The sequence below is a fragment of the Monodon monoceros genome, unplaced genomic scaffold, assembly GCF_005190385.1.
Source record: "Monodon monoceros isolate NGI ecotype Baffin Bay Population unplaced genomic scaffold, NGI_Narwhal_1 Super_Scaffold_20, whole genome shotgun sequence".
Classification (NCBI taxonomy): Eukaryota; Metazoa; Chordata; class Mammalia; order Artiodactyla; family Monodontidae; genus Monodon; species Monodon monoceros.
Window position 1 is genome coordinate 103,019,015 of NW_021703777.1, and position 27,308 is coordinate 103,046,322.

Genomic DNA, 27,308 nt, shown 5'->3' on the forward strand with positions numbered 1-27,308 from the left:
GAAATGGGATGTGCAGAGCTGTGTGATGCTGGACTAGAAACATTTCTTTTTTGCCAGTTGGTATAGAAAAAAGACATAGAAAATGAGGCATTTGGTCAGGGGATTAAGAATTTTGAAAGCAGGGATTAAGAGGAAATTGAATCGTTTCTCCATGTGATGTGTAATATAAATCCCCTGTGCAGAAAAGAGTTAACAAAGCAGACCCAATTTCCATGCTTCGAAAGTCCTGCTTGCAAGGTTGACCCTTGGTTGGTATCTGGGAAGTTGGATTTCAGGGAAGCAGGGGGAACCATTCTCAGAACTGATGAGAGTGGCCCATTGTGCCTAAAGTGTGCAGACAATATTGTTTTTCCTGAACACCTGCTTTCCCTCTGGGAGTTTGGAATTTGGATGTCAGTCAGAGGGTGCCTACATGACCAGCCTCCAATAAAAACCCTGGGCACTGAGTTTTTAACAAGCTTCCCTGGTTGGCAACAGCTAGAAAGGAGTTATCACAACTCATTACCAGGGTGAGTTAAGTGAATCTTGTGTTACTCCACTGGGAGAGGACCCTTCAAAACTTATATCCAATTTTCCCTGGACTTCATCCCATGAGCCTTTTCCCTTTGCTCATTGTACTTTGTAGCCTTTTGCTGTAATATATCATAGCTATGACTGTTATACTGAGTCTTGTGAGTTCTCCTAGCAAATCACCAAACCTGGGGGTGATCTTGGGGACCTTCAACATAGCATCTTACTCACTATTACTAAAAATCTTCAGTTTATCACACATCCATTGAGTTTTCACTATGTACCCAAGTATTTTTAAAACATTGGGAATGTAATAATGAATAAGGTGCATCCCCTATTAAGAGGCCTGTGGGCCAGTGTCGTGGTTCTCATCCAAGGTTGGTTTTGTCTCACGGGGGACATTTGGTAAGTCCAGAGACATTTTTTGATTGTCACCACTTGGACAGTGCTACTGGCATCTACTGGGTAGAAGCCAGTGGAGTTGCTAAACATCCTACAGTATAAATGGAACAGCTCTCCCCATCCCAATAAAGAATTATGCAGTCTAAAATGTCAGTAGTGCCAAGGCTGAGAAGCCCGACCTACTGAGAAAGAGACACATAACAGATAATTTTAATAGAATGTGAAAGCTGTTTGCTGGCTTCCTCTCTGGTAGGAATCTTGTCCTCTGCCCTACCTTAGCCATTCACTCCCACAGCCAGGGTCCCCACCTACCACCTTTTCACTTTCACCCCTTCACAACCTCACATTTCCCCGATGAGGTTAGATTCCTCAATTTCTATAATCATTCCCTCTCATACCCACCATACTCCCATATCTATCTCCCTGTGCAGGCCTCACTTGTCCAGTCACAGCACCACTAAATCCAAGTCTGCATCTACTCCAGACTCACAACACAGCTGGCTTTGATGGTTTCACTTTAAATTCATGATCACTAACCATCAAGTGAGCCTGAATGGTGCCATCATAGTTGCAGTCCCTTCATTCCCTCACTCAACAGTTTCGTACCTCGCCCTCTCTCCTCACATTTCCTGTACCTCCTACCCCTGGAAGTTGATTGGGCTGTTTCCAATGTCACTGAAAAAATAAAAACAATCAGAACTTCCTCAAGCTCTCACCGCCACAGCTACCTACATACAGACACCTGGCCCCAAGAACTCTGTCTTCCTGCCATTATGAAGGATGAATTCCATTTGTCAGCAGGTTCCAACCCCTCTCACTTGCTCAAGGACATCACTCTAGCAACTCTATCCCTTTTCTCCTGTATCATCATTCTTCCCCTCTCTACTGAAGGTTTCCTACCAACAGAAAAATATGCTATTACTTTCCCCATCTTAAAAGACTTTATCTCCTGACCCTACTTTTTCCTCCATCACTGCCCTATTTCTCTCCTCTCCTTCACCCAAAAACTCCTCAGAATACTTGTATGTATTTGCTGCTTTGAATTTTTCTCCTTTGATTCTTTCCTGAACCAATTCAGGAAAGAATTCAGGTTTCTACCAGCACTACTCTTCCCAATCTGCTTTTGTCATCCATGTACCGTCCTGTGACGATAAGTCATCTTCTCATAAGGCAGAGACAGGATGGGAGCTCAGGGCTCTCCCTGACCTCCAGGACTGCACTGAAGCCTCAGCTTCTTCATAAACCCGATTCCACTGTTCCTGTTTATTTCACAGACAGCACAGTTTTTCTCAACTCTCTGAATCACTTCCCCATGCTGATTGCTTTGTTCTCTTAGTGGCCTTAAGCTCAATTCCAGTGAAAAATAATCCAGTTGGTCAATTCATAGTTTCAGGCCAGGCTTCATCATATATTATCTACCAGGCTATGAACTGACTGGTATGATTTGGTTCAGGTATACCCTGGCCACATATATGTAAAACAACCAATTATTGCTTCTCTAAGTTGACAGCTGAGGGAGAGGCACCTTTATCAAAGAAGGAACACTAGGATTAAAGACTGCGTGCTGAAGCCAGTGTAGTGGTATTCAGGCAATTTCTGATCATTTTGTCCCTATCGGCATGGATCACATACTGCCTTAAAATATAGTAATCCTGGAATACATTACATGTGGCATTCTCTAGATTTAAATGACTACATTCAAGGACTATGTCTTAGTTATCGCCGTCTCTTTCAGCCAATTGACGCTGTGTCCTCAGCTTGATAAGCCAATTAGGGCAGTGTAAAAGAAACATTTACACTTACAGCTTTGGACATGAAGCATATTTTCCCAATTCTTACCATGCTTCGTTCTGTCCTTATGACTGCCTCGTCTTCTGCTACTACTTCTTTCTAGCTGTATGCTAGACTGTAAACTCCGGGTGGGAAATACAGTGATTCCATTGCATTGGGTTGGCTGAAAAGTTCGTTTGGTTTTTTTCCATAAGATGTTATGGGAAAACCCAAACGAACTTTTCGGCCAACTCAATAGTTAACTGCTCTATCCCCAGAACCTTGTTCCACAGCCTAGCCCATCGTAGGTGATTGGCAAATGTTAACTGAATAAATAGCAACTGAGCATTGGTCCCAGACTGGTCCCTTTGGCTCCATTTTTATGGCTCCCTGGCTAGCCCCTTGTGGTATGTCTTCTGCAATATCTTTGTCTACTGATTATACACTTTCCCCACCTTCATTCCATATCCTTTTCCCAAATTCATGTTGGGAAGCCTGGCAAGGTACGATGCATTGAAAAATGTAGACATGTAATACATTTGTAACAAAAAAATTTCTTCCCAGGAATGTAACCTACCACCTTACTGACCAGTGCTATTAACATGGTTATCTGCTTTTCCGCAGCCCACTATTACCACACACAATAGGAAATAAATAAGGCCATTTAATAATAATGTAAATGTTACTACTAATAAAGATAAGAGTTACATTAGAGCCAAGTTACATATCTTTTACAGGACTGGGAAATTTTAATATGCTTCTCCATTCAGGGAGGGATTTGGGGTTTATATGATCTCAATCATTTTTTTATCTGTTAATACCCACATTTTGGACATTTCACAGATCATTAGCATACCTACTAGAGGAAAAGAAATATAAATAGAAAAGGAACTAAAATTAAAATGTATTAACTGGGTTATATGCCCATAAATCTGATAGTTTTAAAAAGGGGGGGGCGGTAAAAACTGGCAGAAGGGGTAGGAGACTGAAATCAGTGATTAGAAATGAAGCGTGAGAACTGACTATGGAATTCCTTTATCAAGAATATCCTTATTTTCCATTGGAATGCACCCTGGGAAATCAGCTATAGTATTCTCTGTGTGGTAGGTCAATTTTTCTGGCAAAGGGGACCATATAATCTCAGTGTGAAACATTTCAGGACTGGGGGGAAATGTGATGGAAATGAGCCAGAAGAGTGAATTACACACATGTTTGAGTTGAAGCTGCTCCTGCCAGGCTGTAAATTATGAGAGTCATTTATAAGAGAGTCCATAATTGCTAGAGGAATTTCTGTGTTAATCATCAGGAGACAGATTCAATAAAATAAAAAAAAAATCAGTGCCAGCTTATGTAAGGTTCTTTCTCCTTTCCCAAGGCAATTATTGGCTATTCTCTGTTGATGACTGAGGAATGATAGCACCTTAATTAGCTATTTTTCCTTGAAGAAAATCACATTGCTTTGATTTAAGCACACCCAGACAAGCTATCCAGGAAGTCTGTGGCTACAAATCTACAAGTCTGTAGATTTCAAAGAATCCCAAAGCCAGTCTCTCTGGTTCAAATAAAATAACAATACAAAACATAATTTTAGCCTTTATTGAGAAGATTAAATTCTGTTTTAATAAAAACATTTTTTGGCTCTACAATTGCTATATTAGACTGAACTCTCATGTCAAAAAATCAATAAAAATTAATTGTATTTATATGAAGTATAGACTTGCCTGAATCATACCAATGTGAAGAATGACAAATATCATCCAGATGGAAAGAATAGTCATAAATTTTAAAATACAAATCAGTTGTTAGACACATTAATTTTCTCTTCTTCCTAGTTCCTAGAGCTATTTTGTGTGTTCTTATTTGCTATAACTTGAAAAAAATTTTAATATGTGAAACAAACTGGGTTTGGGGAATTCCCTGGCGATCCAGTGGTTAGGACTCTGTGCTTCCGCAGCAGGGGGTACAAGTTTGATTCCTGGTCAGGGAACCAAGATCTCTCATGCCGTGCAGCAGCCAAAATGAATAAATAAATAAACAAACCGGGGCGGGTGGGGGGTGGTTATTGAATAGTCCCTCAAAGAGCAGAACAGGCCACTATAAGTCATAATTATCTGAGATGATTTTTTTTAAATAGTTACACAGCAAAAGTAAAGAAGCCTAAGATTTGCACATTTTTTCTTTCTTGTTTGCTAGCCATTACAACTGAATTACCTGGGCTTGTTATCAGCTTTTCAATAGTTTTACTGGCTCTCTTTCCTTTTTCTAAAACTTTCTATTTTCTTGATTTCTAATTTTGAATTTCTGTATTTCTCTCCAACCTAGTTTAATTCTGTTTTTACTCATTCAGATGAATAATGTCATCATAATAAGCACTGTGAGGAAATGCCAAGTTGATTTAACAAACATCTTTTCCCCCAGTGAGTTTACATTCTAATAAGAATAAATCATGGCTACTTAAATAACTAGAAAACAAACAGACAGAGATACTTGGGGAAGAGTAGTATACACAAAGGACTATGAGAATTTAGAAAACAGAAATAATGAGTCCTGGATAGAGAGATTAAAGTAGGCATCACAGAGAAAAGTGTATTTGTGCTGAGACTTTAAGGACAGGTATTGTTTATACATGCTGGGATAGGAAAATGGTACATACCTGTATGAGATGACCAAATTTAGTAGCTGATAGAAATTTGTATTTCTCCTCTTTCTTTAAGACTTAGTGATCTCATACTCATTTGGGAAAGCATGGTGTGGCGTATTCTACAGTGCGCTTGATATCCAGCAGTCCCTTTATGGCAATGGTACATGCAGGAATGGACTATCAGGAACTGTTACTCACAGCATTAGTGACACAAAATACACATCTCCATCTTGACTAACTCATTAGATGGGAACCAACTGATATACCATAAATGATCTGCACAGCATGACCTCTTTTCCACAAAGAGACTGCACTTTGTATTTTAGTTAATGTTAGGGATTGCAAAATGAGAATTTATTCTTTTCTTTCTTTTTTTTAATCATAGAAATAGCTTTTAATTTTTACACTTAACATTCTGAGTAACATGTAATAATTGCTAAGGACTATAGTGTTAGAAAAATAAGGATGAAATAATGCACACAAAAGATAGGAGAGGTATTTTTAATAATTTTAAGGGGGCTAATGTTTCTATCAACTTGATTACCCATAGCTCTGTACATAGTCCTATGGATTTTAGACCCAGTTTTTGAGTCCCCACTATTCACCAATAAGATGGCAGTGATGTAGATAAGAATATTCCTATAATCCTTTCTAATGATTATATGAAACCCAGAAGCCCTAAGGAAAAAAAATTTTACGCATTTGACTTCATAAAACCACAATACTGTTATATAAAGAGACACTACAAACAAAGGAGAAAATATTTTCAATATGTATGGTAAAGGGTAAATACCACTTTATACAGAAAACTCTTACAAACCAATTTCTTTTAAAATAACATGACCTCCATTAAGCATATGAAACTATTCTCAAGTCCACTAATAATCAATTCAACTTAAACAAGAAGAAATCAATTTTACTTATAAGATAGGCCAAGTTTAAAAAGAATACTAATATCCAGTCTTGGTGACATTAGAATAATCATAAACTTTTGTGGAAGTATAAATTGCTACAACATTTCGACAAGCTATTTAGCATATTTCACAAAATTAAAGTGCACAGTTGCTCTGACTCAGGAATTCTTCTATGAATGTATCGTACAGTAATATAGAAACATATGAAATATACAAGCATGATGCCTTAACAGTGGTTGTCATAGCAAACAAAAAATAGAGACAACCTCAAAATTTGTCTATAGGAACTGATTAAATAAATCACCATAAATTTTCACAACAGGCATGGACCCATTTGTAATCTCAAGACAAAAATTTAAAGTATGGTTGGGTGGGAGAGGGAAGGAAGATAAAAATTGTTTAAAATGTTCACTTTAAAAATTAACTTTATCATAAATCACAAACATGCGCAAAGTAAAAGGTGAAAGCATGGCTCAGACCCAGCCCCACTCCCACTCCTCAAAGTTGCCACTGGTAACAATTTGGCATGTATCCTTTCCGAAATGGAGAAGTTTTGAAGCCATGACCTGCTCTGCTTTTACTAAATCAAGATGCAGTTAAACATTAGTTTCTAAATCTCATAATAAGATACAAAGTAAACAGCACCAAAAAAAATTACACTTCCCAAGTCTACAATTTCCAAAAAAAATGAAATCATCCACAGTGGTATTGTGCATCTCTGCTTTCTACAGAGAAGAGTTTAACTTCTATGCTTCTTTTGCAGCATGTCAAATGTCACAGACAGCACAGGCATTCAAGCTTCTCTGAGCCTTTACCACTTTCTTCCAAACTTCCTGGTTTTCACCTCATGTACTATAAATGATTTGCTTCCTATTTTAGACCAATAATGTTTCATAATTTCCATCAACTTTTCTTACAGCAGCTCTTTTTCATATTCGGCAGCCTGCCCCTTCCCCTTTCTCTTAAAATCCAACAGTTTATTTAAATAGTTTTAATTCCCCAAACATTTAAGCAATGTTAGAAAAATTGCTATAAAGTGTTTAGATGCCTGGCTGACCCACAATTTCCATTTAAGCCAGTCAGTAGGTGGAATTAGTTCAATTTATTATTTTCTTTTGAATTGATCTGTCTTCATTCCCCGCCTTGTGAGACTCTCCTTACTTCCCCCTTCCTCCTCTTCTTTGTCCATGGCTTCGTCCTCCCTCTCACTCCCTTCCTCTCCTTTTATCTCCCTTCCTACCATTCCTGCCCATCCTATCACCACCCACCCTACTTTCTCTTCTTTTTTTTTTTTTTGCGGTACGCGGGCCTCTCACCGCTGTGGCCTCTCCCATTGCGGAGCACAGGCTCCAGACACGCAGGCTCAGCGGCCGTGGCTCACGGGCCCAGCCGCTCCACGGCATGTGGGATCTTCCCGGACCAGGTCACGAACCCGCGTCCCCTGCATCGGCAGGCAGACTCTCAACCACTGCGCCACCAGGAAAGCCATACTTTCTCTTTTCTTAACGTTTCAGCTGCAATATGTGTTAAAACAGAACTTCAGGATCTCCCTGGGAACTAAAACACGTTGTATACCATGGCTTCTCCTATAGGCTTTAGCAAGAAAGAATCATGAGCACAATTGTCCCTCAGGATCCTGGCTACAGCCTAGTGCAGAACAAGGGAGCACAGTAACTGGAGGGGGAAGAAAATCTTTCACTTGCAGAACTTAGGCCTGTGTGTGTTGCCTTCTGCGTACAGTAACCTCTTCGCTTTGCTCATAATCTTCTATTAAATTTTTTGAGATATCCTGTTGCTTTCAGTTATACCATCACTATCTCATTATCTAGAACTCCTTGTCCCCATGCACATTTTACCTCTATAGTTATTTGCATCTGTCTAATTGTTACCCTTAACTCACTTCTGCTTTCACCCATGCCTTTGGCAATGCAATAGCAACATGCACAGTCAAGATGCTGACCCTTCAATTTGTTGAAAGATACTGCAAAGTTCTAACATTCCTACTAATGAGGTGAATTTCTTAATTGCTTTCCAATAACACATGAAGAGGTGGGATAGAATGGGAATAGTGTGACAAATAAACCTAGGACCATGAAAGATAAAAGAGGTTTATGTGTTAGTTCTTAATACTCAGAAGTCCAAAAAGTGAAGTCTGCTATTGAGACATTATACTTGTGATTCTGCAAAAAGAACGTAGCTTTTGTGAAGAGAGATGTTGTTTCAGCCCTTTAAAATATGAAATTTACTAGGAGAAACACCACAGTCTTAACTGATTTCTTCACCTCTTGAACCAGTCTCATCCACCTCTTCATTTTAGAAAAATCTTTCTAATATTATTGTAATCTCTTCTCCAAAGTCTAGATCCCTTGGTGTGGCGACCATCTACACATTTAGTCTTCCCTCTCTCCTGCCATGCTCCCTCTAGATATCTATCCCATTATCTTAGTGACTTCTCAGTATTCCCTGCTATAATTCTCTGTTATAGACCTTGCTACCCGCTCTGTATAGAATCCCTTACCCACTACTCTGCATGACTACTTTCCTCTGCCAGCTGTCTCTCCTCAGCTCTAGAGTCTCCACTATGTGAAAGTGCCTGACCCCTGCGCAGGCACAGGTACTACTTTCTCTACTCCTCTTGTCCTCACGCATACCTCCACTAGAGTCTATGTATGTGTGTATATATATCTATCATTATACATTTATACATACTATTGTACAATTTTTGTTTAGTATATCCAGCTCCTCATTATACTTTTCTGAAATCGGATACCATATCTTTTTATCTCTATGACTTCAGCATCTAGAATGAGTACCTGCCATTTTGAAGGTGCCTGTGTCAGTGAGATTTCTTGTTTGTAGGTCACTAAAACCAACTATGGCTAAGTTAGAAAAGAAATGCATTAATAAAAATATTGGGTGGATTATAGAATTAAGGAGAAGGCAAGATAGAGAAATAGGCTCAGAAAATGGGCAGGAACCAATGGACTCAGGGCAGCAGAACCAAGACTAAAGTCATGCCACAAGAATAGTCTAGTTACCTTGCTACCACTGGTATGTGCCTCCATCCTTACTGGAGATCACTGATATGAACATGTGGTGCTGCCACCACTGGACTCTCAATACTTTTAAATGATTTCCAGTTTCCATTTCACTACCCCCACATTCAAAATTCTGAGTGCAAGCGTTTAGATGGTTGAGCCTAGTTCATGAACCTACACCCCAACTTATAGGTAGTGGTGATAGGAAGGGTAAAGAGAAGTAAACTATGTATTCCCCCAATTTATACAGTGGACAATTCCCTTAAACAGGAAGGAAAATTATACACTGAGTAGCCAAAAAAAAAATTACATATAGAGAGTTACATATAATCATGTTGTCACTATGAACTACAGCAATGAACAGAATACATTTTAGCTGTATTTACTGATTTTGAATCCATCTTTAAGGATAATGTGATGATTTTTATTCCCTTTGCTTATTACAGAACCATGTAAGAGAAAAATAAAATTTCATTAGGCAAATTTCTTCAGGCAGCTTTTTAAAATAACATGAACTATCAAAAGACTTTCTAAGAAGTGAGGGCTTCCCTGGTGGCACAGTGGTTGAGAGTCCGCCTGCCGATGCAGGGGACACGGGTTCGAGCCCTGGTCTGGGAAGATCCCACATGCCGTGGAGCGGCTGGGCCCGTGAGCCATGGCCGCTGAGCCTGCACGTCCCGAGCCTGTGCTCCGCAATGGGAGAGGCCACAACAGTGAGAGGTCCGCGTACTGCAAAAAAAAAAAAAAAAAAAGAAGTGAGACAGCAACTAGAAATCTGATCAATGTGATTAGCCCAACTCAACTATTGAGGAAAAAACCCTCTCAATCTAAAATTGTAATCACAGTGAAACTTTTCTAAAAAATGAAGGTAAAAATTAAAGACATTTTCAGACAAACTGAAGCGAATAAAATGTGTTGCCAGCAGATCAGCACTATAAGAAACCCTCAAGGAAGTTATTTGGATTAAAGGGAAATTATCCTAGATGGAAGACTGAATATTCAGGAAGGGATGAAAAACACAGAAAAGAGTAAATATGTGAATTAATATAAAATTATTTGTTAAAATTTATGTAGAAGATGATTGTTTAAGGTAAAATAATAATGGTGATGATGTAATTTTGGCTTTTAAACATAGAGAATCAAAAATAGTGGCAAAAAAGCACAAAGAATAGGAGTTGGGGTAAATGGCACTATTCCATATAAGGTTCTTACATTATTGGTGAAATGATATAACATTAATCCATTGTTGACTGTGATAAATTAATGATATATATTGCAAATGGCCTTATACTAACCTCTAAAAATAATGCAAAGAAAATCTAGTAGAAAAGCTAGAATACAATAATAAAAATCTACTTGATCCAAAATGGGAAGGAAAGAGGGACAAAGGCATACACACAACACACACACACACACACAATTAAAATAAAACAAAAAACAGGTGGAACAAATAGAAAACAAAGTAGCAAGATGATATACTTAAACCCATATGAGTAGTAAGTGCATTAAATATGAATGGACTAAACATTACAATTAAGCTATTGTCAAAGTGCATAATGAATCAAGACCCAATCAAATGCTATTTACAAATGACACAATTTAAATGGAATATCATGGATAAGAGAAAACAGAATGGAAAGAGATAGGCCACACAAACCCTAATTAGGGGAAAAAAATATGCTACTGTGGTTATATTAATGTCAAATAAAGTAGGCTCCAAAATAAAGGATATAAAGAGGGATATTTCACAGTGATGAAAAGTCAAATTCATCTGAAAGACCTAAATATGAGTATTATGTGTATGCACCAGTATATGTATCTAGTAACATACTTTCAAAACTTATGAAGCAAAAATTAAATAGAATTTTAAAAATAGACAATCCTGCAATGATAGCTGGAGATATTTTTTCTTCAGTTTTTAAAAAGTATTTATTTTTGGCTGCATTGGGTCTTTGTTGCTCCACGTGGGTTTTCTCTAGTTGCGTCAAGCAGGGGCTACGCTTCATTGCGGTGTGCAGGCTTCTCATTGTGGTGGCTTCTCTTGTCGCAGAGCATGGGCTTTAGGTGCGCAAACTTCAGTAGTTGTGGCACATGGGCTCAGTAGTTGTGGCTCGCAGACTCCAGAGCGCAGGCTCAGTAGTTGTGGCACAGGGGCTTAGTTGCCCCGTGACATGTGGGATCTTCCCGGACCAGGGATCAAACCCGTTTTCCCCTGCATTGGCAGGCAGATTCTTAACCACTGCACCACCAGGGAAGTTCCATAGCTGGAGATCTTCATATAACCCTTTCAATACCTGATAGCTTAAGCAAAATAAACAGTAAGGATATAGAAAAGTTACACAACACTATTAACCAACACTTGCATTTATATAACACTATACTGAATACCTGCAAAATATATAGTGTTTAAGTACACAAAGGACATTTACTGAAATAGAGCATATGCTGGTAAATAAAGCAAGTGAAATTTTTCAATGCACTGAAATTATGCAGAATATGCTCTCTTACCATGGTGTTTCCTAATAAATAATAACAGAAAAGAAACTAGAAAATTCCTAACTGTTTGGAAAGTAAGCATCACATTTTAAAGAACTTATAAGCTGAATAGGAAATCATAGGGAAATTACAAAATAATTAATTTGAATAAAAATAAAACATAATAAAATTTAGGGAATGCAAACAAAGTAGTACCTAATAGGAAATTTATAAAATTTAAATTAGAAGAAGTTTTAAAATAAAAAATCTAAGTTTCCACCTCAAGAAACTAGAAAAATATCAAAACCAAAGAGAGTAGAATGAAGAACATAATTTAAGTAGAAATCAATTTAAAAAAGAGGATAGGAACAATTGAGAAAATTAACAAAGCCACAGTGGATCTTTGAAAAAAATTAATAAAGTTAATAAAAGCCCAGCAGGACTGATCAAGAAATAGGAAACAGCAACAGGATATATTGTACAGAACAGAGAAATATAGCCATTATTTTGCAGTAAATTTAAATAGAGTATAATCTATAAAAGTATGGAATCACTGTGTTGTATGCCTGAGACCAATATAATATTGTAAATCAACTATACTTGTTTTAAAAATTTTTTTAAAAAAGTAACAATCCAAATGTCTAGCAACATGGGAGCAGATAAAGCAATTGAGGTAAATTCAGATAAGGGAATACTATTCAGCAATAAAAAATAAAAATAAGGCAAACATATATGCAACAAAATGGATGAATCTCACTGACTTTTTTTAGCAAAAGAAATCAGACACATAAGACTACATACTATATGATTTAATTTATAAAGAATTCATTATTGAGCAAAAATAATTCATAAGAAGTCAGAATAGCAGTTTTGATTGAGGAGAGGGATGGCTATTCACTGGAAAGACCATGAGAGAACTTTCTAAAAAAAAAAAAATTGAAATGTTTTAAAACTTGATCTAGATTGTTTTACATAGATATATATGTAAACATTTATTGAGCTGGACACTTATGATTTGTGTATTTTAATAAATAAAATGTATTAATATCTACTATTTAACTGATTTTTCTTTGTCCAAATATAATAATTCTCTTGATTCTCTTTTAAAGTAATCTCCGTAAGAGCAAGCTTTTGACTCTTTGGTCCACAGACTCTTTTGTCTCCAGTGCCTGGCACACAGTAGACCCTCAATAAATAGTTGCTGAATGATTGTTAAAAAGGAAAAATGTAAGCAGTCTTATCATGTCCGTTTTAATCAACAGTTCACACTATCCAATTACAATTTTTCTTGAACTAGCCTTATATAATTGCTATATTTTTTTCCTCAAAAGGAAGTTATTTTTGGATTCCTTTCCCCCCTTCTGGTTTAACAAGGTTAAACTTTTTAACACTTGACCTTATGCTTTCACATCTAATTTTCTCTTTGCAGGCTGCTGTTTTCATTTTGTATAAGGTTCTGATAGTTTGTGTGTGTGTGTTTTACGGGGTTTTTTCTAGAGAATGTAAAACTTCAAGTAAATTAAATAATTAAATATATGTAATAATAAATAATGCTCTTATATGCCCTCATTTACATAGAAAAGAAGTTGGTTGCCACTAATTTGATTGTATTATGCTTATATAAAAGTCAGTACTTGTTTAATCTACATACGTAGTATATTTAACCTGCCTGTTCCTCCAAAGTAGTTAGCATTATTTTTTCCTCTTTAAGAGTTGTGTTAACAGCTAAAGTTTTCGGTCACTTACTCTCTGTCAAGCACTGAGGTCAGAGCTTTACTTATGAATTCCTAGTAATCTTACTTGATCACTTATCAGTGGTGTGTGGGAGCCTGAACTTATCAGTTCTTACCAGCAGGGCCAGCTTAATAATTTGCAAGGCCTAGTACAAAATGAAAAATGCAAGCCCATTCAGGGCAGGGTAGCAATCTCCCCTTCCCACAGGGCTGCCACCCAACCCACGGCAGATGGACAACCCCAAAAGAAACAGTTGGTACCTTGATGAGGGGTAGGTGAGAGGCTTCAACAGAGTTGCCCATTGAAAATACTGTGGTACAGCCAGCCCAGGGCTAAGATGACCAATACCTTAACCTGCAATGAAAGCCTACAGGGTACCCATCTGACCCCCTCTAGCCACCATGTGACCAGTTGGTCTCCTCAAGGAATGGTACCATACTGGAGGCTCAATGTTGGTATACTTTGCTGACAGATTGGAAATTTGATGGTGGTAGTAGAGGGATTAGGCTTACTAAGTGGGAATCCTTCATGCAGAGCCCACATCCCTGTCACCATGGCCACTTGGCTCATAAGGCTATTGTTCTAGCACTAGGGTAGCTGATGACACTGTTGGCATCAATCAGCCAAGTTATTTGAACTACTTTGTTTTTTTAGTGTCTTTTCTGTGATAACTGCTCTCTGGCAGGGATTAATAAGTAATATGAAGGTCTATAAATTTTGTGCCTATTCATATATATCCATCCATGTACCTCTACCCCATACCTTTTGGTCTCTTACCATCCAATCTTTCTCCTTACAGACTGATGGTCCATAGGTCCATATACTCCTTTATCCAATGTATATGACCAGATGCATCACTCAAATTTCTATTGAAATCTCTATTGCAAGTTCAAAATCCCTATTGCAGGGATTTTTTCTCACCACTGTCTTTCAAAGCCACTGAATATGGCTTTGTTGAAGTTGCTGTCCATTTGGGGCAGGTACCAACATACCAAGCTGGCCCATTCATAAACCAAGCTTGGGCTTTGTTTTCCTCAATCATCTTACTGTAACTAAATTACAACTAAAATTGTGAGTTAAGTGGTCACTGGCATAATAATGACAGATGAAATGGCAGTCAGCTTGCCTTTGCTCTCAGCTCATCCTCAATTCCAGAGGTACTATTTCCATGTTACAATGGATTGTTGCTGGGCCCACCCAACTGTACATCTCAAAGAGTCTGACAGACCCTAGCTCTTGCTGGGCAGTTCCAGACACGCAGTTATGCATTCCATTTTATACCATTGTTTTTAAAAGGCATATAATTCTCTGGATGATTTTGATGTTCTTCAGTTTTACTATGATGCACCTAGGTGTGAATTTTTTTAATTTCCTTGCTTGGAATTTATTGGATTTGTTGAATGATATTGGTATCTTTTGTCATTTCTGGAAAGTTCTCAGCCATAATATCACCAAATATTTCCTCTGCTTCATTCTCTCTCTTAAACTGAAATTTCAACTAAGCATATATATTCACACATATGTGTTTCTGTCTATCTGTGCTATATTTTGACCCATCTTTGATATTTTTCATCTCTCTGAGCGACTAAGATCATCTCTTCAATTGTTTCTTTTTTCTGACTTACTAATTCTTTGCTTAGATGTGTATAATCTGTTATTCAACCAGTCCATTGAGATTTTAGTAATTATAGTTTTCATTGATAGTAGTTCTGTTTTGTACTTTTTCAAATTTTATTTATTGAGATATATTTGCATACTTTTATATTATGTGTCTTATAATTCCAAAATATGAAGTTTAAGTATCTGTTTCTGCTTCCTTTCTCACATAGGATAGCTCATTTCCTTGTATTTAGTAATATTTTTTATTATACAGTGCTCATATACCCTGGAATTTTATCTGTGGAAGTGTGTTAATGCCTAATATTAAAGTAGGTTTTCCAGAATTTGTCTGTTCCATTCATATATCTGGGGCACTTTAAACTGAATTCACAACTTGGATTTTTGGCTTGGCGGGTAACATGAATTTGGTTACAAAACTGAGCTATGGTTACAAATATCAAAGGATAATTTCTAAAAATTTTTTTGACTGAATACCAAATTTTGAGACTGGCAATTTTTCTTATAGTTTCCCAAAGAGAAAAAAGATTTATTCATAGTCAGTACATACTCTGGCCATAGAGTCCTTTGTGACCCCAGTTTTATGTAAGGGATTTCTTATTAGACTCTTACTTTAGGTGGCTTCCAGAATGCTTTTTCCCTTCCTTGAATTTTACAGTCTCACAAAAACCAATACTTAAGTAGTCAGTATGGTTAATTTACTTATCTAGGTACCCAGGTACACCCCAGTCTCTGGCCTGCATATTCCTTATTTCTTTCCTAATGAACGCAATTAAGGAGTGTTTGTCTATATTTTACCCAGCACCAGCCTAGAGATCTAATCAGCCTTTTCTCCAGAAATCTCTTTTTCCACTCAACTTGTCAATGTCCCCTTGTTATAACTGCTCAAAATTTAAGTCTGTTATGAATTATTTGGCTACAAGTAACAACAACAACAACAAAACAGATTAAAGAGTTGCTACAAATAATTGTTTTTTTTTTAAAACAAAACAAGGAGTCTGGAGGTCGGTATTGCATTCCAGTGCAGCTAGCTATTCAATGGCCGTGACAATGACAATGACAAAGGCTCAGGCTATTTCTACCTCTGCTCAGTGAAATTTAGTATTTTGACATTTTATCTTCATTGCTTGTCGACATGGTTATAAGTTAGTTACTGCTTCTTGAGGACTTAGTCCATTTTTCAAGCGGAACAAAGAGGAAAAGCCAAAAGGACAAAAGGCAGGGCCAACTGTTTGCCCTTTTTTATTGAGAAATAAAATAAACTTTCTCTTATTTTTCATTGGCAGAACTGAATCAATGGCCACCTCAGACCAATCAACAGCAAAGATACATGAGAAGAGCATTTCTATTTAGACCAGTCACAACCCATTCCCTGAAACTAGGATAGGGCCCTTCTCCCCTTTAGATCAGGAGTTCTCCATTGCTACCTGAATAAATGTGGATTCTGTGAACAGAAAATAGGGAGTTGTAGAATGAGCATTTGGTATGCATTAGGTTATATCTGCTGAAACACCTAAGGCTTTCTCAGCATCTAGCCCTTCTTACCTAGAATGACTTCTCTTCTCCCTTCATCCACTTACATGACTTCATGTCCTTTAAGCCCAAGCTTAGGGCTACCTTTTGTTAAGGACTTTGGCATCATCCTCTGTCCACAGGGCTTGCTCTCTTTCCAACTATCAACTTGCTACATTGTGTTATTCTTTCCAACTCCCAATCCAGATTATAAACTCCTTGAGAGTATGCATTGTGTCTCATGTCACCTAGCCTAGTACCTTGAACATGCTCAATTAGTCAATGGTAATTGTTTCCTAAAGAACTGATTGATTGTCTCATGACTTATGTTCTCCATATTTCTTCTGCTTAATGACATCACATCTTTGGCACATCCTAAACTCTAATCCCATGACCCTATTTTATACCATAATCCTATTGATCTCTGTTTTTAAACTCTAACTGTTCTCACACCAAAACTCTGTTCTTTTCGTCTTGTTTATGTTTTCCTTTGCTGTGCAAAAGCTTTTAGGTTTCATTAGGTCCCATTTATTTATTTTTGGTTTTATTTCCAGTTCTCTAGGAGGTGGGTCAAAAAGGATCTTGCTGTGATTTATGTCATTGAATGTTCTGCCTGTTTTCCTCTAAGAGTTTTATAGTGTCTGGCCTTACATTTAGGTCTTTGATCCATTTTGAGTTTATTTTTGTGTATCGTGTTAGGAAGTATTCTAATTTCATCCTTTTACATGTAGCTGTCCAGTTTTCCCAGCACCACTTATTGAAGAGGCTGTCTTTCTCCACTGTATATTCTTGCCTCCTTTATCAAAGATAAGGTGACCATATGTGCATGGGTTTATCTCTGGGCTTTCTATCCTATTCCAGAATGGGAGAAAATATTTGCAAATGAAGCAACTGACAAAGGATTAATCTCTAAAATTTACAAGGCAGCTCATGCAGCTCAATATCAAAAAAACAAACAACCCAATCCAAACATGGGCAGAAGACCTAAATAGACATTTCTCCAAAGAAGACATACAGATTGCCAACAAACACATGAAAGGATGCTCACCATCACTAATCATTAGAGAAATGCAAATCAAAACTACAATGAAGTTTCACCTCATACAGGTCAGAATGGCCATCATCAAAAAGTCTTCAAATAATAAATGCTAGAAGGGGTGTGGAGAAAAGGAAACCCTCTTGCACTGTTGGTGGGAATGTAAATTGATACAGCCACTATGGAGAACAGTATGGAGGTTCCTTAAAAAACTAAAAATAGAACTACCACATGACCCAGCAATCTCACTACTGGACATACATCTTGAGAAAACCATAATTCAAAAAGAGTCATGTACCACAATGTTCATTGCAGCAGCTCTATTTACAATAGCCAGAACATGGAAGCAACATAAGTGTCCATGGACAGATGAATGGATAAAGAAGATGTGGCACATATATACAATGGAATATTACTGAGCCATAAAAAGAAACGAAATTACTTGTCATGAGGTCTGTCATACAGAGTGAAATAAGTCAGAAAGAGAAAAACAAATACTAATACAGTATGCTAACACATATATATGGAATCTAAAAAAATAAAAATAAAAAATAAATGGTTCTGAAGAACCTATGGGCAGGACAGGAATAAAGACACAGATGTAGAGAATGGACGTGAGGACATGGGGAAGGGGAAGGGTAAGCTGGGACGAAGTGAGAGAGTGGCATGGACATATATACACTACCAAATGTAAAATACATAGCTAGTGGGAAGCAGCCGCATAGCACAGGGAGATCAGCTTGGTGCTTTGTGACCACCTAGAGGGGTGGGATAGGGAGGGTGGGAGGGAGACTCAAGAGGGAGGAGATATGGGGATATATGTATATGTATAGCTGAGTCACTTTGTTATAAAGCAGAAACTAACACACCATTGTAAAGCAATTATACCCCCAATAAAGATGTTAAAAAAAAAGAATATTCAACTCAAAAAAATATATATTTTTCTAAGACAAAAATGAAATCAATTAATTAAAAAAAAACAACTGATTTTCCTCACCCCTTATTATTGTGATAATTTGTTATTGGTTACCATCTCTACTGTTGTCTTACACAATTCCATGCTATTCTAGTTTTCCTCCTCTGTTTCTCTCTTTTTCCTGCATCTTTTGCTGATTCCTCTTTTTTCTTACTGCTCTGATGCTTTTATTCTCTGTCTCCTGAGAGTTCATATTTAGACCTTTTTTTCCCTCCTCAACCTTTTTCTTTTGAGCAGATCCATTCTGATTTAGATGACTCCCCAAAGTAATGAGAATAGTTCTACTAATTCCTGTACCCGTACATATTGCCTTGTTGCTATTTCAAGCTCAAAGTTTCCCAAACTAAACTTACCGTCTTAAGTCCAAATATATTATTTATTCCAGTCTTCCTCTTTCTTCCAGTGGTGCCATCACTTTTCCAGTGTTAGAGAATTAAATATTTAAGGCATCTCTAACTGTTCCTGTCATGTTGATTCAATCTTTGAAATGTCTCTAATATCCATTGCATCATTTTTCCTCCTCCTTCAAAGTTCAGACATATTTGCCTCAATTAACTAAATAACCTCTAACAATTCTCCCTGTCCCAATGCCTCTTTTCTCTAATCTCTTTTAAACAGATTAATCTGCTGTAAATTTAGCTTTAATGAAATCATGATTCTGATCCAGAAAGCTTCAGTGACTCTCCCCTACCCATCACATAAAATCCAGATTCGTGAGACTGCCTTTCTGAGTCAACTCTAATCTGATACCCCGATGTATCCAAGTTAATTGTCTATTTCCCCAAAATGAATGTTCGTTATAGTAGGACAAGTTCATTTTCACCTCTGTGCTTTTACTCTGCCATGCCACCATCCTCCCTCTCCCAATTTATCAATTTTGCTTCTGCTTCTCCCACAGAGGACTTCTGGAAATCACCTCAATTAAACAAGAGATGCTTATTTCTGATATTCAGTAGCCAATAAAACATTCGCTTTGCTTCAAATAGATTTGACTCCCTGGTGAATGTGAAAAAAAAATAGATAACTTGCATCATGGGTTCTTTTTTAACAACCATTCTTCTCATGTCTTTCCTGTAGTTTCTTAGATTTTTTTTTTTTTTTTTTTTTTGCGCCACTGTGACTATCTCTTGTGCTCTCCTCCCCACCCTTTTTTTTAAGTTTTGCAGTTTGTGAAATTCAAAGATGAAAAGGGCTTACTTGAAACCACTTAGCTGACTGGGGATTTGTACATCCTTACATGGTCCTAGTTTGTTTTTGAAAGAGAGAAATTCCATCTGGATTTTGGTCTTTGGGGGGACTTTATACAGGTGGCAGGCCACTTAACCTGGTGGAGATTTCCTTTTAATTATGTTCATGTTGAATGCCTCCCACAAAGTAGGTATTCTGGACTGATTTCTTTTTGTCATTATAAATGAGTGTTTATGCTAACATTTTTTTCTTTCTTTTGAAGATTGTTTATTAGAAAAACAGTTATGATTTTTAAGACTCCAACCCATTTGATCTTAATGTATTTTCTTTCCCCACAGAGCAGAGATATTTCAAAAATGTTTTACTTTAATGGTTTTTTATCTAGGCTAATCCCTTATAAAAGTGCAAAGTGTCTGCATGCTAAAACAAATGTGCATTTGAATACTCAATTGATTAACCAATTTTCAAATAAACTTTTTAGATTTTGCATGTGCATTTGTTGCTCACTTGACCATATAATAATTAATTAGCCTTAAGTATAATGGATTGCACCTTCAAATCCTGCATGCATATTCTAATAGAATGACAGTGTTTTATATCACTTTTTATATTTTAGTCAAACAGACAAGCACTCACAAGCTAAGGAAGAGAATTTTGAAGGTGGGGGATATTTCATATCTGCAGAGTTGACATTTTGATTAATGAAGTGTTATAGTTGTTTTTAACGTATTTATTTGGTGGCTCATTCAGCAAAATTAATCCTGATAGACGAAATGTGTTTAAAGCACTGCTTACAAAATGAATGGTGTCTCTAAGCTAATAGAGCTATAAATGAACAGGAAAAAAATGGAGAAGACTTTAAAAATGAGCCAAGTGAAAATAAATGCCAGATTAAAAAACAATTTACTCTATGTATCTAGAGAGCCAGAGGAACTCAAGTGCAAAGACTTATAGACTAAGTGAGCAACTGAAATATTTAAATATCAACCCAATGCTCTTCAGCCATAATGGTGGGAAGGCTGCGTAGAGTTGGGCTTCCTACCTTCACTTGTGGTACGTGGAGCTAAAAGGCAAAAACCTAAATTATGTCATGAGGGGTATATTAAGAGTCAAGCAGAGAAGTACAACCATGCCACTCATCAGTGATTACCAGGGGCTATGGTGTCACTTGAGAATCAGGGAAAACAAGAGCCAGAAATAATGAGTTAGCTCCCGTATCTAAAAAGCAATGGGGATAAGTACTGCAAACCGAGGCCCACTCCCTTACAGAAACTTGTGCCCATCTCATTTTTTGGTTTTGAAAGCAGAATAGGTTTATTTAAAGTGATCTTCACAGAACAGACACTTAGCTATAAAACTCTTCATAAAAGAGAATTCCTATTTTATGAATAATACCTTGAGTCTATATAGACAGTTCTTCCGAGATTTTCAAAATATATAAATAGCCAAGTTCTCACTCTTGGGAAAGGTCAAATAAGTATAAATATGCTTTGTACAGAATAGTATAGGGCTTCAGAGAGAATTATATGAGTGCAAACTCTGGCTTTGTCACTCATTAAGTATTTGACCCTGGGCAAGTCAAAAGATCTCTATCTGGGTTTTATCATCTGTAAGTGAAGATAGGTAATATTTATTGTTTATCTTTAAACTCACTGATGTAGCCCACGTGCTTAAAAAGTATTGTGCACTTAGTAGGTGCTCAATAAATGTTTAATAAGTGAATGGATATATAAAGCATTTTTTAATACTTCCTGGCACTTGTTTTCAATAAATAAGTGATAAACAAAATTTAATTTGGTGTCATCTCCTACGAGAGTGAGCCTCTCAGACCTCCCCTATTTGGTCTCTCCACTGAAATGCACTTAACTCATTACATTAGGACAATACTGCTGAAAAAAGTTCTGTGATAAAAGAAGTTAAGGAAACACAGCATGTTTTTCCTCTTCTTGAGATTCATAATACAATTAGTTTATTAAAACACCCAATGAGCCCTGCTGTAGGTAAACCTGTTTATCTTTGTTTATCCAGCATTTTCAAAATGAATTTGTCCACAGAATTCTCTTTTCACATCATGACACTCCTTCATTTATTCAAATATTTATAGAGTACCTAGTATACTCCAAACACTATTTTCATGTCTAAAAAGTCATGAACAAGTCCCTGTCCTCTAGGAGTTTATACTATTAGTGATGGAAACATTTAGAAAAAACTAAAATAATATGTGATTTCAAGTAGTAATAAGCACCACAAAGAAAAATTAAGCAGGATTTGGAGATAAACAATGACAGCTGAGCTTGGAGTATAGGTGGTACAGAAATCCACAGACCATAATTTGGGAAATTCTGCCTTAGATTTATACCCATGTGCTAGCCAAGGTGAAAAAGGCCTACAAAAGGAAAAGGCTTGAGAAAATCCTTAACACTCTTCACTCTAATGGATGTGTGCTCTCTGTGAAGATCATGTTCCTTGACTTTGAAGACCAGCCCTATTGATGGGGATTACTGATCAGCTATAAAACGAAGGCAGTATCATGGGAGACATCCTAGAGATTCTGATATAGAGCCCCTCAAATTGTTCTTTGTAGGTGGTACTTACTCAGGTTACTCCTAAGGCAATTTTTCCTTCTTGTAAACTTGGAAAAATGTAATGTTTGCACATTTTGTTAAAGATCTCAGCTGTTCAATTTGCCCTAACATCTCTCATTAGTAGGTAATTGACTGACATAATTCTTCCTTCCCACAGGCATAGAAATTGGATTGCCAGATTCCATGTTGTTTCTCATATCATTAAGCAGGCCAACCCATACCTTCTTTTATTCACGAGTTCACAACACCTACTAGATATCTACTCTACGTGCGGCTCTGTGTTAGGAGCTGGGTATGCAAAAACAAATTTGACCAAAAAAAGCTTACTAGAACATTGTAGGCAGATGGTTAGGTACTTTCCCTTGTGTTTCCCAGCCTCTGTCTTAAGAAATCAGTCACAGCTTCACAAAGAAGAAATGTAACTTATTGGTTTCTCACTTTCCAAAGTCACAGAGAACACACTAAATAGGAGTAGATGTCTAAGGTATACTTTAAGTCCACTCATGAGGTCTTTGGATGGCTTTTAAATATTTAGGGTAATGATCAATATGACAATCTTTTGCTAATCAATAGACATAAGCTACCACAAAAGCAGAACTTCTCTCCATTCTTCTCACGGGGAAGGGTCTGCTTAGCAGCATAACTTCTAAACATTCATGAGACCACCTCAAAAGCAGGTACTTGGAACTGGTTAGAGCAGAGAAAGCAGTGATTCTAATCTGCCACCTGAAGTCATATGACTCATCTGAGGCAGAAGTGGTAAGAAACATTTAGGCCAGGAATCTGAAATTATGAGCAGCTAAGAAAGTCATAGTGATGGTACCGATGAGTCATCTGCCATCTGCTTCTCATTCAGAAAAGATAAGTCAAGACACAAATAACCAAGAGTAAAGCAATACCAAGAAAATGCAAAACGGACTCTCTTTCTAGAATGATAGAAGGGAAGATGAAGTATATGAGAAGCTATCACAAGGAGACTGATTTATTCAGAACCTCGTTAAGCAGGCTGGGCAGATATAGATATGATGAGACCTAAAACCTGCAGTAAGTGACATGAGAAGGGCAGGAGGCCTATACCCTAACCAGAGAACTGGAAGGCGAGACACTCAATAGGTGAGTTTCAGTTTACCAATTCATTCTTCCAACTCTACTTGCTGGCTCAATTTGCAATGCCAGAGGCAAGAAAAGGCCCTAATAAGAACACTCCATTCCAATGAGAAGAGAGAAGCTGATAGCACACATATGGTCTCTTCTTGGTGCCTTGATACCTTTCAGGCCTCTCCTATGATCAACTTTGGCTACCTCACTAGCACAAAGAACCATTCAGTGGAATTGTGCTATGTTCAATTGAACTTCTCATTTCATTGTTCTTGGTTTATATTGCAATTTTAATGCACCAATCACACTGTGTTATGAGGCACTGTCTGTACATCTGTCTCTCTAATAGATGGTAAACTCTTTGAGAGCAGAAGCAATAGCTTATTCATCTCTGTCTCTCTAGTACCCAGAAAAGTTGCTGGATCAGAATAGGCATTTTTAAAATCTTAATATTATAACAAGGTCCTACTGTATAGCACAGAGAAATATATTCAATATCCTGTGATAAACCATAATGGAAAAGAATATAAAAAAGAATGTATGTATATGTATAACTGAATCACTTTGCTGTAAAGCAGAAATTTACACATTGTAAATCAACTACACTTCAATCTTTAAAAATCTTAATGTATTGAATTTAACTGAACTTCCCCTTGGTATTTCATCTGTAGCCTGCCGTCCTGTTAGTACATAATAGGACTTTGGTTATAATTCTCCTCAAGAACTCTATGAAATTCCACTGAGATTCTAGATGCCCTACTCAAAAACTTAGCTAAAAGAGGGGCAGTAGACTGATATTCGCTCCTTCATTCATTCTACAAATCTTTATTGATTATCTGCTGTGTGCTACACACAGTTCTTGGGGCTTGGGATACACCAGTAAACAAGCTAAGATCCCTGCCTTTGTGAAGCTTACATTCAAATGGGAAACAGGAACAGAAAATAAATATAATAAGTAGACGTGCTAATATTGAAGATGATAAATGCCATAGAAAAGAGAAAATATAGAATAGGAAAGATCGGGAGTGCCAGGATCAGGTTTGGAGGATGGGCCGTTTGCAGCACTAAGTAGAAGAGTCAGGGTATATCTCATTGAGAAGGTATGGTTTGACAAGACTTGAAGGAGGTGATGGGGTTAGCCAAGTGGATATTTGAGAAAAAAAGTGTATCATGCTTTCTTCTCCAACTCCATAAAGAACTCCATAAGGCAGCCGGTGGTGCCTTTGAAACTCAGATGATGTGGTTAGTTTGCTGAGCTGCCGAAGCACTTGCTTTTGGCTCACATGGTAAATTCAGTGAGTAAGGTTTTAGTCATTTTGTTACTGTTGTGTGACGTGGGAGACTGAGAACAAGAACAGAGAAAGGAGAAGAAGCACAGGACTCAAGAATGGGGTGAGAAGAAGAGGGAACTCCATGTTAATCTGAGCTCAAGGAAGGTTCTGGAAACCTTGTGGGTGGTATGAAGTCAAAACCTTTCCTATTTCCTAAATGTTCTTCCCTGTAGTAAGTTTAAATTGTCTAAATTTGACACTTAAAACTCACAGGATCTTTTTGCTGCCAATAAAGACTGCTTTAGCTGGCTTTTTCCCTTCATTCTGTATTTCTGTGGCAACCAAAGGAGAGCAATCAAAACTATAATTTCTGGCCCAAGAGAGGGAATTCCAGTTTTATGGTTTTAATCCTTGCTTTCTATCAGTCTTATCACATTATATCTCTCTGTTCCTTGGGGCTTCTTCAAGCTAGTCAAAATGTTGCTGGAAATTCATTCATTCAACTAAATATGTTTATTAAATGCTTGACAGATCCTGACTATATTCCAAGGACACAAAGATGAGGAAGATGTGATTCTATCAGTAGTGAGAAGACATCCTTAATAACCTGTTGCGGTGTTACTATATCTCAGGCCAGAACACAATGACCATAAATCACAAGAAAACAATAAAATACATTTGTCATACTCTAAAAATAATTCCGTCAAAAATAATAAACATTTTTTCCAATGATTTCTAAAGAGCTGAAACTTAAGAAAACTCATGTTCTTACCAATGATTATTTTATTACTGCCATTTTCTTCCCCATAAAAGTCTGAAACCTCAGCAACATTTAGCCTCTTCTCCTGGCTCCTGTTAATAAGTCTGTGTTTCACCAAAAGGCCTGCATCGCCCACATTTACCATTTTATCACTATACCACAACAAAGGAAGAGAATGGAAGCTTCACAAAAGCCACTATAGAAGAACTGGAAACAGTGAAGTTAGGGGATGCTTTAAGACAGGGATTGTGGACAACCTATGAGCACAGAGGTAATGGTGGTCCAGTTGTCAGAGATTATGACTCTATAGTGAGGTCTGCCCACTGGGTGGTGGTGGTGTGATTTACATAATATAGAGCACAGTTATCTGAGAAAGAAAGTTTTCTTCAGCCTTGTAAGTCTTAAGAATCCCCCCCAAAATTCAAATAACAAAACATATAAACCACATGTACGTGGTGTTTGGCGTCATATCACAGAAAGGTTTTTGCATTGATGAGCAGGTAGTTGCTGACTTGAAATGGGATTTCTCTTCTGCAGGGGGATTTGCAGACATATAAGGAGGGGAGGAGAAAATAATCATAGCCCTCACAGACTGCTTTCTTTGTTTTATTCTTTCTGGAGTCTCATCATTCTAGGGAGAATTTTGTACTGCTTCTGTTTTGTCGCTGGGCCTATCCTGTTTCCATACCCAAATGAAGTATTCCTGGAATCTAAGGTGTCATTTTACCAGCCTAACCACAAGTTCTGCATTGTTTCCTCTGTTCTGCTCTCACCCTTGAATAATACCTCTCCCTCAGTGCTAAATTCAGTGCCCCTGTCTAGCATTTAGGGAAGAATACTGAGTCTTCTGCCCTGCATATCTTCCAAAACGGTAAGAGAGACCAGCAGAGCAATAAAATGACAGGCCCATTGTTTGAGCCCAATGCCGGGACTTCCCCTTTTGTATAAGCTGAGTCACATTTTTCCTGTTGTCGACTTGAAGCCTGTCCGTTGATGTACGATAGGGCTATCTTGCTGATGTATAAAGACAGGCAGAAAGGTTTCCCTGCATTTGTTTGCCTTACCTTGGACACTTACCAATTAGAAGCTGTCCACTGGCCAAAGGAGATAAGACGTGGTTTATTAAAGCCCAGATACTAGACTGAATGAACTAATTTCTGACAATTCTCTCCTGTTAACACACTATCTGAGGTTCCTGCCTTGTGCAATGTTACTGATTTTGACACAAGTCTTTTGGGATGTATATGTGCATTTTATTCTTGATATCTGTTCAGTTGACACATGCTTTCAAACCGCACATATCTTTGATTGGCTGGAAAATTGTGCAAACAGGAAGTCAAAGGATGGAATCAACTGTGAAACGACCATAACAAGTGAAGTTTCTGCTTAAGTGCCAAGGTGGGAATGCTATTATGAGGAACAAACAAACAAAAAATGACATGATAATATCGATATAATTCCAACAGGAAGAGTGAGCATCCAGAATGCTCTAATTTTCTTATTTTCAGGACCTTATAACCAACAAAACGGTCGCAGATCTTAATCCACAATATTGTTGCTAGACAGATAAGATCTCCAAAATTAGGTGAGGGGTGTGATGACATTTGCTGGCTAGGAAATATTTGAGATAATATTTTTTGTCTGGTGATGACTATCTGTACTGATCTTAAAGAAAAAAAAATTGAAAAAAAAAAAAACCTTGCTGTTCTAATTTAATCCCTTCATTTATTTGGCAAATATCTCTTGAGTTCTTACTCTAGGACAGGATTGTGGAGGTCATA